This window comes from Odocoileus virginianus, chromosome 10, assembly GCF_023699985.2.
Source record: "Odocoileus virginianus isolate 20LAN1187 ecotype Illinois chromosome 10, Ovbor_1.2, whole genome shotgun sequence".
Lineage (NCBI taxonomy): Eukaryota > Metazoa > Chordata > Mammalia > Artiodactyla > Cervidae > Odocoileus > Odocoileus virginianus.
The window spans coordinates 41,760,366-41,773,834 of NC_069683.1; positions in this window are offsets into that span (position 1 = coordinate 41,760,366).

The window sequence follows — 13,469 nt, forward strand, 5'->3', positions numbered from 1 at the left end:
GAGTAATTGATATAAATCCATCTGAGGTCACTTCCAAGGACTGCGCAAAGCAGGAATTGTCTCTGGACCTCACTGAACATACTCAGCTCCCACAATCCTGGGAGCTTGCAGGCACTGGGGCTTTCCCACTTCTCTGACAGAATTCTAAGGTGATGCTGACTCTCCCCAAAACATCTCAAACATTGTGCTTGGAATTCCACCAAAGAAGAATTTTCACAAGATAATGATACAATTTTAATTAAATTCATACACTCTGACAAGGCACAGAGAAAGAACTACCAGTTGGAGAAAAATAATATATATATATTTGCCTAATTAGAAGAGTTTATAATTAATATGAAACTGATATCATAGAGTGAAAAAATTACATTTCCATGGAAGTTATGGAAGAGGTAAGTTAATCAAGACTTGAAGAAAAGAAGCCATCTCAGTAAATGTATTCATTTTCCACAGTTGCTGGAACAATTTGCAACAAACTTAGTGCTTTAAAACAACACCCATTTATTATCTTATAGTTCTGAAGGTCAGAAATCCAAAATGGGTTTCACTGATATAAAATCAAGGTGTCAACTGGCTTATGATCCTTTTGGAGGCTCCAGAAGAAAATCTGTTCTCTTGCCTTTCCTAGCTTCTAGAGGTCCCCTGTGTTCCTTGAAAGTAATAAACTATGGTGGAAAGGAATATGAAAAAGAATATAACTGAATCACCTTACTATACACCAGAAAAAGACACATTGTAAATCAACTCTACTTCAATTAAAATAAATTTTAAAAAAACATTTTTTTCAAGAGACTTTCAATTGCCTTTAATGCTACTTTCCAAATTGAGGACAGAAGTGTCACCACTGGATTCAACAACAGGGAAGTCACTGGGATCCTCGACAAAAGCAACATCAGTGAGATATGGCAGAGGGAATACAGTTTGTATGTGCAGAGGTAAGATTAGGCTACAGAAATAATGTCAGCTCCTTCAGGAGGTTGATTTTAGACAGAAGCATAAAAAATGTGGTAGAAATTGAAGGGGCATATGAGGTGAAGGGAAGGTTTTTTTTTTTTTAGAGAAAGAATGATCCAATAGGGCAGAAGAAATGAATGACTTAAGGAAGTGAGAAGATAACTGTAGGAGCAGAAGTCCATCCCACTGATCTCATTAGTTCTAATAGGTCAGTCAGGTGAGCCTCCTGATTTTCTAGGTAAATAATCATATCCACTGAAAAGGCATCTGAAAAACATCTTAGTACTTTTCAAATAAGTTATCATCCTAAGTGAGTAGGATGGTTTGGAGACCATATAGAGGGATATCTGGTTGGCTGACAAAGTTGTTTCTTGAATTGGGTGATGGAAACAGGAGTATTTGCCTTTTAATAATCAATGAAATTCAGTTTCCTGCTTCTATGTTTTGACAAGAAAAAGACTGATGAAAAACAAAAGCTATGAAAAATAACAATTTGACCCTTTCTAATATTTAAACCTTATACTTATTTGGTTTTCATCCTATTCTATTAGTCGGGCTGTCAGAGCAATTTTCAATAATAACATTCTGTTTTGTTCCAGACTTTAATGCAAATGTTTCTGTTTCAATTAAGAATCCTATCTGCTACAGGTATTATGTAATGAGATTTTCTTTTATTTCAGATGATAAAGGAGTTTTTCTTAGAAACAAATGTTATAAATTTTATCAAATTGTTGGCATTTACTGATTTGAGTTCTTTCTTTAGTCCATTAATGCAATGAATTACATGAGATTTCCTAATGTTAACTTATCCTTGCATTCATAGGATAAACTCACCTTGATCATGATGGTTTTATGGGTGTTTTTAATATATATTTTGTGTGTTTGCTCAGTCATGTTCAACTCTCTGTAGCTCCATGGAGTGTAGCCTGCTAGGCTCCTCTGTCCATGGAATTTTCCAGGCAAGAATACTAGAGTGGGTTGCCATTTCCTACTCCAGATCTTCCCAACCCAGGGATCAAACCTGTGTGTCTTGCATCTCCTACATTGGCACACGGATTCTTTACCATGGGTGCCACCTGGGAAGCCCAAATAATATATAATTCATATATCTTTTAATATGGTGTTAAATTGTATTTGTTGGTATTTTGTTTAGAATTTTTGCATCCATATCAACAAATAAGACTGGTCTATAGTTTCTGGCTCAGTCAGTAGAGTATCTGCCTGCAATGCAGGAGACCCGGGTTTGATTCCTGGGTCAGGAAGATCCCCTGGAGAAGGAAATGGCAACCACTCAAGGAGCCTGGCAGGCTACAGTCCATGGGGTCACAAGAGTCAGACAGGACTGAAGCGACTAAACCATCACCACATAGTTTCTTTTGTGTGTGACTCTTCTTATCCAGTTGTTATCTCTGTAGAAATAATTCAGAAATCTTCCACCATTTTCTGTTGCCTTGAAGTAGAGATGGGGTAGTTCTTTTATTACCTTTTCAATGTCAACATTAGTCTTTTACAGTTTTCTGCCTCTTTCTGGGTTTAGTATTGAATTTTTTCCTAGAAAAAAAAAATTTAATTTCCTTGTGGTTATGTTCTTGTTTTCCTTCTAAATTTTTTTTCTTTATTGCACCTGAGTCAGAGAATGTATCTGTATGATTTCTACTTAGAAAAGTTTATTAGGGTGTCTTTTGTGGCTCATCACATTATCTCTTATGGATGTTATGTTAAATTTGAAAAGAATGTGAATTTTTCATTTGGAGGTATGTAATATTCAAGGCAGAGTAAGCAATCCTATAGTAATGAATTATCCTTTTATTATCTTAACATAATAAGGGTTTATTTCTCTCTCACTCTAAGTCCAACATGTACTGGGTGACTCTCTGGGGAATCTCCCCTCCATGTGGTTCTGTGTGGTTACTCAGGGATTCAAACAACTTCATCCTATTGCTCTGCCATCTCAAGCCATGGCTGTCACCCAAAGGGAGAGTTTCCCAGTAGTATACCAGCTTTTAAATGCTTTGGCCCAAAAATGATACTTGTCATCACTGTTCTCACTTCATTGGCTATCACTAATTGTATTGTTCTTCCTTACTGCAAGAGGGCTTTGAGGTCTAGTCTCCTGATAAGCCCACAAGAACCAAATGTGGAGAGCCCAAATATTCTTTACTGTAAAACACAAAGGCCTGTGTATGTGTGCGCTCAATGCATAGGAGTTAAGAGAATGGACTGTGGGGCCATACAGTCTTGCCATTTACTTATCTGTGTGATCCAAGCCAAGCTACTTACGTTTTCCGTGACTTGGTTTTTCCATGTGTAAAATGAAGATAGTAATATGTCTATCCCATAGGACTGTTATAAAGATTAATGAGTACATGCTTATAAATATTTAGAACGATGTCTAGCTCATAGATTTGATAATTAAAACATAAACTAACATTTAAAAATAGTTATTCACATTCTCTATGTACTTATTTTAATTTAATGGTTTGTCCATTTCTGAAAGGCAAGTTTAAGTTTCTTACAATTAAAAAAAAAATCTCCTTGTATTTCTAACAATAAGTTCCCTCTATTGTTTGGTATTTTAAAGTTGATGATTGTTATATCTTATCACTTATAGTTTATGCAATAGACCAACTGTCTCTTTTTGCTATTAACTTTATTCCTAATTTTTTCAATTCTTGCTATTTTATTATTTACTTAATCATTATCCACCCCTTTATTGAGTGTTGTCTGTCTTAGGTTTGTCCCTTGTAAACAACATAGAACTTGATTTTGTCTCTTAGAAAAATCTTTACCTTTTAATAATGAGATTTAACTCATTCATATTATGGGTATATTTAGTCCTAAAATGTATATTTTTCTTTCCTAACCTAACTTTCACTGGATAGATCAAATTTTCTTTGGTCTCTTTCTTTTTTAAGTAGTGGTTCCACATTTTTTTCTTATTGCAATAGTAATTATCTTTGAATGCTTAACATACTTAAATGCTAATGTTCATACATTAACACTTAACAATTGTAACAAACACCCCATAACTTTTACCAGTGATTATTTGATAGTAACTAACAAACTCCCTGATTTATTGGTTCATTGCTTATAGAGGATATTACTGTTTTTACATTTTGCATCTATTTTCTCTTCTTCCATTAGCAGAGTCCCAGTTTTCCTCTGGAGATCCATATCTCTCCTAGTCTCAGTCCATTTGCTCTGGGTAGATTTCCTTCTACCTATATCCCACCCAGTTCTAGGGTAATCACATGACTCTAAACTGCTGATCAGAGAACTGTAAGCCTTTAGCCAGATTAATCAGTTCAACGATGGTAACATGATCTAATATGAGCCCATGTGAATCAGGTATATGACATTTATAATTCAGAAAAAGATCCTCTTTCTTATCTTTAATCTTGGAGGATAAAAGCCTGGAGTTAATGAAAGTTAGCCAGTGGAGAAGGACACCAACATGAAGAAGAGAACTGAAATATGAAGAGAAACTAGGACTGATGACTTTGTTTGAATATCTGGAACCAGCAATACCCGAAGCTTGCTCCCCATTTTTTATTAAACCAAGGACTAAGTTTACTATGAATTCATATTTTATTTTCTTGAAGTAAATTCTTGACTTTGTTTTTCTAGAAAGACTCGGCTGGGTATTAATTATATTTTCAGAATACTTACACAAGGAAAAGTGTTCCAATTCTGGAGACTTACTGTCTTTGTCATTTCATGTTGTCTCTTCGGGAAAAGAATAAGTAAAACTCACAGAGCATTTCTATGGCAGTTCCATGTTCAATATGACAGATATAGGAAAAGGAGAATTTTTAGGTAAAGAAATAGGCTTTATAGTCAGACAAATTTTGATTCAAATTCCAACTTACTGTCTCTGTGACCATCAAAAATTTTCTTAGCCTCTCTGAACTTTTCTTCATCCAGAAAACAAAGATGATATAATCTCCCTTGTGAAACTATTGTATTAATAAGACTATGTATGTAAATTCCCCCAGTTTGGGGATCAGGTCCCAGCATACACTAAGCACTCAATAACTGCAAATTTCCTTCTTTTTCCCTTTCTTTAAATATGAAGTAGAATATCACCAGAGACAGGAACATTTAAATGCATGTCTTAATACAAATACTTTATTGAGTTGAAAAATAGCATTCATGATCTACACAATTATCTTTTAGAAGTTGCAGTCCCAAGATAACATACTTCTAAGATAGCCCCCAAGTCATGCTGAATTTTCAGTCTTGAGTTTTGATATATTAAATAACATATCAACTCTGAGTGTATTTTGTATGGAATGTATGGAGGGCTCTTTTTTTGTGTCGTAAGACCTCAGATGGTAGAAGCCATATGGGGTTCTATCCATTTTCAAATGGAATTCATTTGATGATGCCAAGGGATGAGAGAGATCAGGCCACACATAATCTTTTGAGTCCTCAAGATCTAAATCTACTAAATCTCCCTCCAAAAACAGTAATCTTCACACCATGGTGTCTTCAGGGATCACGCATGTCTGATAACACTCATGGCTCTATGGGGAGATCTGTGTACTAGTCTGCTGACACAGCTTTAGCGCAAGTTTCATTCCAGATCTGCTTCAATTCTTGATTCCACTTACAAAAATTACAGCTGGAAACCCTGTTTATCATTTGAACATTCTTGCTTCAACACATTACTCCAAGAGATGCTGGCTTGTGGTCATTTCCAACACAGTGAACAAAGCAGCCTGAACAGTGTCGGTCATGACAAAACCTTTCACTTGTGTATTACAGCTTGCCTAAAGTCACACAGGTGACGACAAAGGGGGGCAGAATCCAAGACCTCACTTAACCCAGAGAATCTCTCACCTCAATGTACCACCAAATTAAAAAAATAAAATTGACTAAGGAATCCAAAGGACTTCTTTTTTTAGTTTCTTCAGGTTTCTAGACTTCTTTGGCTTTGGGCTCTGAGTCATATGGAAACCTCCTAGTCCATTACTGAGAGGTAATTACGAATACCATCTGAAAGACCCATGACAGTCCCAATCCAGGAAGCAAGATTTACATAAAAGGCAATGAAAATGGTGCTCCCCTTGAGTTGTGCAAAACAGCATTCCTGCTCAAGTTAATAAATCAAAGTGTGAAAAAATGCCACTAACTACAAGGTCGTGCTGGTTATTCAGACTTTTAGGACAAAAGAGACTATCTTACAGCTTGAGAAACAGCTGGAGGAGCGGCCCCACCGCCTGGGCATACTCGGTTTCCCCACTGCCGTCCGAATGTTTGCTTTGTACTGTTTAAAGAGGCATCATCACTCCTCTCATTCAACACAACCAGTCATTCCTCCTACAAGTCAAACAGCATTAGCTGGGGCTGCAGAAAGAAAAGCCAGTACCATTTTTCTAATTAATGATCTCTGAAGCTTCTATGAAAGGGTATCACTGAGCCTACATCAGGAAAAATGAGCAAACTTGATGATTAACGTCCCTTTTCCTTTGTTTCTCCAACTGAGCTCAAGATAGTGTGACCAAGCTTTCATGTTATCAGGAAGATTCTGAAAGACTCTAAAAGTGACCACTTGGAAGAGTCAAGAGAGGAAGGTATACCATTCGGACAGACAAGGAATGCCCCCTTGAAGTTTCACAGGGTCAGAAAGGAGAGATGGGAAAATCTACCTAGCTGACAATTATACCCTGGATCTCACCCCAGAAGAGGTTAGTTGGGGGCACATTTTCTTAAGTGTCAGATATTAGAAGACTATAGATGCTATTACAGCAGAATTTAATCCAGAAAGCCCCAGTCTTTCCCTACAGAGAGAGAAGCAGCCATGCCCTTAATCTGCCTTTAGTCATCACTGGGGGCTCTGGCTTATGTGTTACATAATATTTTCCTCAGAGGGCAACAAAGACACTGATAATCTGATGCATCAATAACTTGAATGTGACCTGCTAAGTAGGTGTTTGATAATAGAAGGGCCCAAGGGGACTCACACCAAAGCATGATCAGGAAAAGGAAGCCTCAGAGAAACCCGAGCAGCCTGTGGACCCTGTGGATGATATGGGTAAATACAGATCACACAGCCATGTGGCAAGTTCAGAGCCACTTCCAAACACCACTGAGAGCCTCTCATCAGCGGCTGCAGGCTGTGGTCGTGCTCACCCTCCTGAGAGTCACGGAGGTGACCTCCCAGGTGGGGACCTGGCCAAAGGCAAGGAAGAGGAAGTGCCACACATGGCCCTGCTGTCAACTGGCCCACGTGTGCAGCAGACATGGTTATTGTTTGTCTCTGTAATAAAGTCATTGAGTGAATTCTGTAGAGCTTTAAGTCAGCTTTATAAGCGTCACCAGGCAACTCCTCCAGGAAAAGGAGTGGGGGATGGTGAGGTACAGAGCTCCAGGGACACAGTAAAAAGACAAGTGTGTCTCTTGAAAAGGCCCTTGCACTGGAAATGCTATGAAGTCATAAACTTTGTGCTGATCATGAAATCCAATCAATATAATGGTCCTGGAAGAGGCCCAAGCAAGTGAAGTGTCCTTAAACCAGTGGTCCCCAAACTTTGCTGTATGTGAGAACCATTTGGGGGTCTTTAAAAATCCTGATGCCCAGTTTGTACCCCGTACCAATCAGAATGTCTAAAGGTGATAGCTGGGCATCAGTGATCTTTTTTTTAAAGATTTAAAGATCCCCTAGGTGACTTCTAGGTGCATCAGTTTGGGAACCACTGATTTAAGTTCATTAGCTTCAGGTAAGCCTCCCTCTGGAAATGGAGCATAATTTTTATTCACTTATTTTAACATTTGTGGAGCAAATGTCACATCCCAAGCACTGTATCCCCAGCACTTAGCATTGTGACTTCATGTAGCTGGCAGCTGCTAAATGCTTGTTGAATGAATAAATGAACTCTACTTACGCATTCTCTCTTGTTTCACATAGGAGACTGGCTGTATATTACATCTGGAATTCTCATTTCTCTTTTCCTTTAGATAGGCCAGTTTTAAAGGAACACAGCGTTTCACCCCATGATAGAGATCCTTCATGGTTCCACCATACATATTAGGTGGTCCCTATAGATTCTAGATACAAAAGATGTCAGTCAGCAAGCCTCCTGAAATGTAATGAACTATCTTTTTCATCTATTGTCTTCCTCTCTTTTCTTGGAAATGAATCTATGCAGAGAAACACTGAGTATATCTGACTGCAGAAATTCCAAAAGGAGTCTGTAAGGATTCTCACTTATCTGCTAAAACTTTGGCAACTCCTCCTCTCTTTCTTCATGTTACAGGGTCTCAAAATTCAATTCACACTAGTACTCTGATAGGGAGAGAAAAAGTAACAGCTTCATTTTGTTACCATAATAAATCTGATATTTCTCTGGATCTCCATCTGTTAGTAGCAGGAAAATTTAAAAACCAAAGATTCAATTCCAATGAAGTTCACTCTGGTCCAATAACTTAAAGAGAGCCTTCAAGACTGCAATCTTTCATTAGAAAGAAATAAAAAGGCTGGTGTCTTACACAGCTGCCTCCTGAGATGCTGTCCAGGTACATAGAGGAGGGGTGTAGCCAAGATGTCATGATAGATGTGAAGATTATGTTCTTTTCTACTTGGACCTCTTGGCTTCTAGGGCGCTTGTTGTTGCTTCACCCTCACTTGGGGTAGTGTCCTAATTTCTGTAAATTCAGCATTTTATCTTGTTGGGTTTGCCTCAGGCTCCACAGTGCTCCCTGAGTGACTAGGCCTCATCTCAGCTCCCACTGGCAACAAACCCTTGAGTCTCCTACATACACATCATTCCTCCAACCTCCTGGATCAAGGCCTCATCCTCTCCAGCCTCTGCTGTGGCATCACCATGTCCTGCTACAGCAGGCCTGCTGGCATATTCACTAGCTCTCAGAGCCTCCTTCTGCAGGATGGAGCCAAGCCCCAGGCTGGAGATGCTTTCCTTATGTGGTCCCATGAGAAGGGGGGCACGTATTTATCTGATGTCCTTAACTGTGATGGAGGATGGGCAACAGTGGAAGGCAGCTTGCTGTTAGGCCTCCATTTACCTGCAGGGAGCTGTCTGTCTACCCACAAAGAGACCTATATATCTCTTAGAGTTATGTAAGCCTCAAGAGAGCCCCAGTCTCTGACTAGCATGTAACTTGGAGAAGTGAAAGTAAATCATTTCAGAAGTGACATAGACCCTGATTTTGAGAGATAGAATAAACGCCTGTTAACTTCGTTTTCTTCCTGTACTGAATTGTCAACTTCTTAATCTCACTAAGCATCGTGCTAAACACATGACAAGTTCAACATGCTACAACTTTCATACCATGGCATGAATCAATGAGAAGTGTTTATTCACAATTCAGTTTCTCCAACAAATTCAGTAAACTCCAACAAAGCACTTACTGATCATATATTGGAAGTTTATCCCTGGTTTGAGATATGACAAAGAGACCTGTGTTCTATGAACATCCATTTTCTCCTACAGAAGACTAAATCCTCTGCTACTGAAACACTTCAAGGCTCAACAGCAATGTTAACAGAAATCAGTACTAGCATATAGGGTGAGAGAACTGGTCCAAAGTGATGAAAGTAAAAGTGTGAGTCACTCAGTCGTATCCAATTCTTTGAGACTCCATGGATTGTAGCCCACCCACCAGGCTCCTCTGTCCATGGATTTCCCAGGTAAGACTACTGGAGTGGGTTACCATTTTCTTCTCCAGGGGATCATCCCAACCCAGGGATTGAACCCAGGTCTCCTGCATTGCAGGCAGATTCTTTACCATCTGAACTATCAGTGACAAAGTGATGGTACAGCCTAAAAATAACTGAGCTCAAATTTCAGAGCCAGAAAAGAATAGATTTTAACCAAAGAGAAGTATTTCCAAAACTCAGGATATGGCAAATAAATTCATGGCAGCACCTCTGTGGTAGAAGTAGACACAGATAAAAATCATAGACCAACCCAGTTCATTTGATGACAATCACATAAGCTACAAAACCCCCTTTCTGCTCCCTCTGCATTTATTTCCAGGAGCAGATGCTCATGGCTTCACAGATAACCTTCCATGTGTATCTTGGGTCCAGTGCCCAGTGATTCTGTTCTGTTTGGAATTATTTAGGCCTTTAGGCATTAGACTCTCTTCCTGTACCTATGTCTTCCTCACTGTCCAATTGTCTTTCTTCTGGTTCTCTATATCCAGAATTGCAAAAAATAAATATCAGCTCCAGCTGGCAACAAACCCTTGAACCTGTCTCATCACTTTTCCAGGTTTCAAGGAGAGGCAAGAGAGGAATTTTTTTTTTTTCCTTTTCAATTAATTTCCATTTCTTTCAAGTCTGCTTAAACTCTGAGCACAGAGCAACCAGGATGATATGATTATGGAAACTATTACTCTCTCCATCAAAGGAGAGCCAAGTCATGGTTACGGAGCAGCTGGCACGTTCCTCCAAAGAGCTTCTGCAGCATGATCCTCCTGGTTTCCTTTGGGCTCTAAGTGCTCAGGGCACAACGTGTGGCAACTTCCTAAAAGATAAAATAATCCTTGAATGCCTTGTGAGTTGTTCTGGAAAACTGTAAGTTGTTCTGGAAAACCGTGTGTCTTTTCAGCAACAGTCCTAAATAGCCAACCCACATTAAAACATGTTCAAATAGAAATGAAAGATAAAAATCTACTAAGATTTCATATTATTCAAGACTGATCTGAAAATGTGACATTTGGATCTTTAAAGATCATTTAGGTATCACTTTATCAGGGCAACAAGTAAAGGGGTACATTTGGAGTAAGAAATCTCCAAATTGCTTTAAATATTGAATACTATAATCACAAAAATTAAAGTAACTTCTCTAAGTTAGTCAGAACACACAAGACAGTTACCTGGTGTGTCCAAACATTAAAATAAAACATTACAGAACTCAATTTGAGGACTTTGTTCCAGGGTCCACAACATTGAAAGATTTTTTTTTTCTACCACTGGTGACAGGATAGACTTCTCTGTGGTGGGGAAGTTAAAGGACATAAGTTTGTCCAGGTGAATGCTAGCTGACTGACCACGTAGATGTTTGTTCCTGGTTAACACCAGTTGCATTTTGATCTTCAAAAGCACACTTATAGGTTTACAAATGCCACCAGCCTTCTCAGACACAGGTCCTAGGAGAGTTAACTTCCAAAGATGCCAATTTCTTCAAATGGTATAGGGTCAGAAAGAGCCACTCAAAACAAAATTACATGATTCTATATTGACTGAATGACTTATAATAAAGCTATGTCTATATATATATATATATATATATATATATATTCTTGAACTGTGGACTATGATAAATATACATTCCCCACTAACCCACACACCTTGCTTTCAAAACATACACTCCTTTGTGGAAGCAAGCCCAAACTTCCGAAGTCAAGCACCTCCAGAGTACAAAAAGCCTCCTTGTCCTTTCTCCCACTATCTCATTGTGGAGTCTGCATGCACAAAGGGCCTGACCAAGCAGGAAACTGTCAGTTCTATGAAGGGACTGTTCCCCAAAATGTTTCAATTTCTCATGTAATCATATAAACTCTGAATGGTAAGCGGGAAAACCCATAAAATTATAAACAGATCCCGTGATATCAAAGGAAAAGAAAGAGTTTAATAAGCAGGCTTCTTTTATTACAATAGACTTGACGTCATTATTTATTATTTCCAATACTAAAACACAAAGACACTTGCTACATTATGGACCAGGATGAAAAGGACATGTGGACTTTCCTGAGTATTTTAATATCCTCTTATTGACAATAGATAGAAGAACTGAACAAGGACTGGAAACAGGAAATGATTTTAGTGATTTCATTACAGTAATAGAGAAAAGCATTTCCAATGGCAGAGATTGGCAGATGGTCTCCTAAGCCTCCCACTTCTAAACAGCCTGCAGGTCACCAAGCCCAATATTGATACAAGCTCAGTATGTAATTAACTAGGTGTCCTAGTGAGCAGAAATGTTTTTATAAATACATGTTGTAGCCTTAGCAGTGGAACACGGAAACTGGTGTTTAAAAGTTAATTTAAAATCATTTCACAAGGAAACGTATTTAGAGGCAGCAAGAGGCACATAGTTAAGACTGCCGCTAAAGAGCTCTTGATGTTCTAGTACAAATCATATTTGCAGTGAAGTTTCAAATATGGTATATTTCACTTAATATATCCCTAGTGAAAAATAAATGTGGTTGCAGAATTTTCAGATATTTGAGACTTTTCAGATCTCATTCAAGAAAACCTAAAAGGCTTTGTAATATATTTTGATATCATGAAGCATGACGTCTCCAGCTTTGGTGTTTTTTTTTTTTGCTCAAAACTGCTTTGGCTATTAGGTGTCTTTTATGCTTCCATACAAATTCTAGGATTTTTTTTTCTACTTCTGTAAAAAAATCAGGATCTTGATAAGTGCCACAATGAGTCTGTAGATTATGTTGGATAGTACGGCCAATTTAACAATATTAATTCTTACAATTCATGATCATGGATATCTTTTCATTTGTGTATGCCTTAATTTCTTCTGTCAGTGTTTTATAATTTTATAGTGTGTAAGTCTTTCACTGCCTTTTTGATGCTACTGTAACTGGGATTGTTTTAAGAACAGACATATAGAGCAAAGAAATAGAACAGAGCCCAGAAAGAAACCCACAGACACACAACCAATCTTTGACAAAGGTGGTAATAATACACCATGGGGGAAGGACAGTCTCTTCAAAAAGTAGCGCTGGGGAAAACTGGATGTTCATGTGTGTAAGGATGAAAATGTACCTCTCTCTTACATCGTACATAAAAATTAACCCGAAATGGATAAAAACATAAATGTAAAATTTAGACTGTAAAAACTCTGAGGAGAAAACATGGAGGGAAATTTCTTGATGGTAGTCTTTGCAATCATTTCTTGGATATGATACCAAGGGCACAGCCAAAAATAGAGAAGTGGGTCTACATCAAACTATTCTGCATAGCAAAGGAAACAATCAACAAAATGAAAAGGCAGCCTATGGAATGGGAAAAAATATTTCCAAGCCATATATCTCATAAAGAGTCAATATTCAAATATAATGGGAAATCTGCAACTCACTAGCAAAAAAACTTCACAAACAACCAGATTAAAAATTTGGCCAAGGAACTGAATAGACATTTTACCAATGAAGATGTGAATGGCTTACATGTATATGAAAAAGTGCTCAACACCACTAATCACCAGGGAAACACAAATCAAAACCAAGATGAGATTATCATTTCACACCAGTTAGGGTGGCTAGTATCTACATATACAAGTGTTGGTAATGAAAGATAAGTGTTACTGAGCATGTGGAGAAAAGGGAACCCTTGTACACTGCTGGTAGGAATGTAAACTGAAAGTGACATCTCAATAATACTGGGGCAAGGTGATCAGGGTTAGTATGCTCCAGATCAGCCTTATTCTGACAAAGATGGAAAAAAATCATTATTTTAGGAAAAAGAGTTGGGGGAGGGGATGAATTAACCATTCTCTTAGCTAAGTTACTTACATTTCAGCAATCTCACT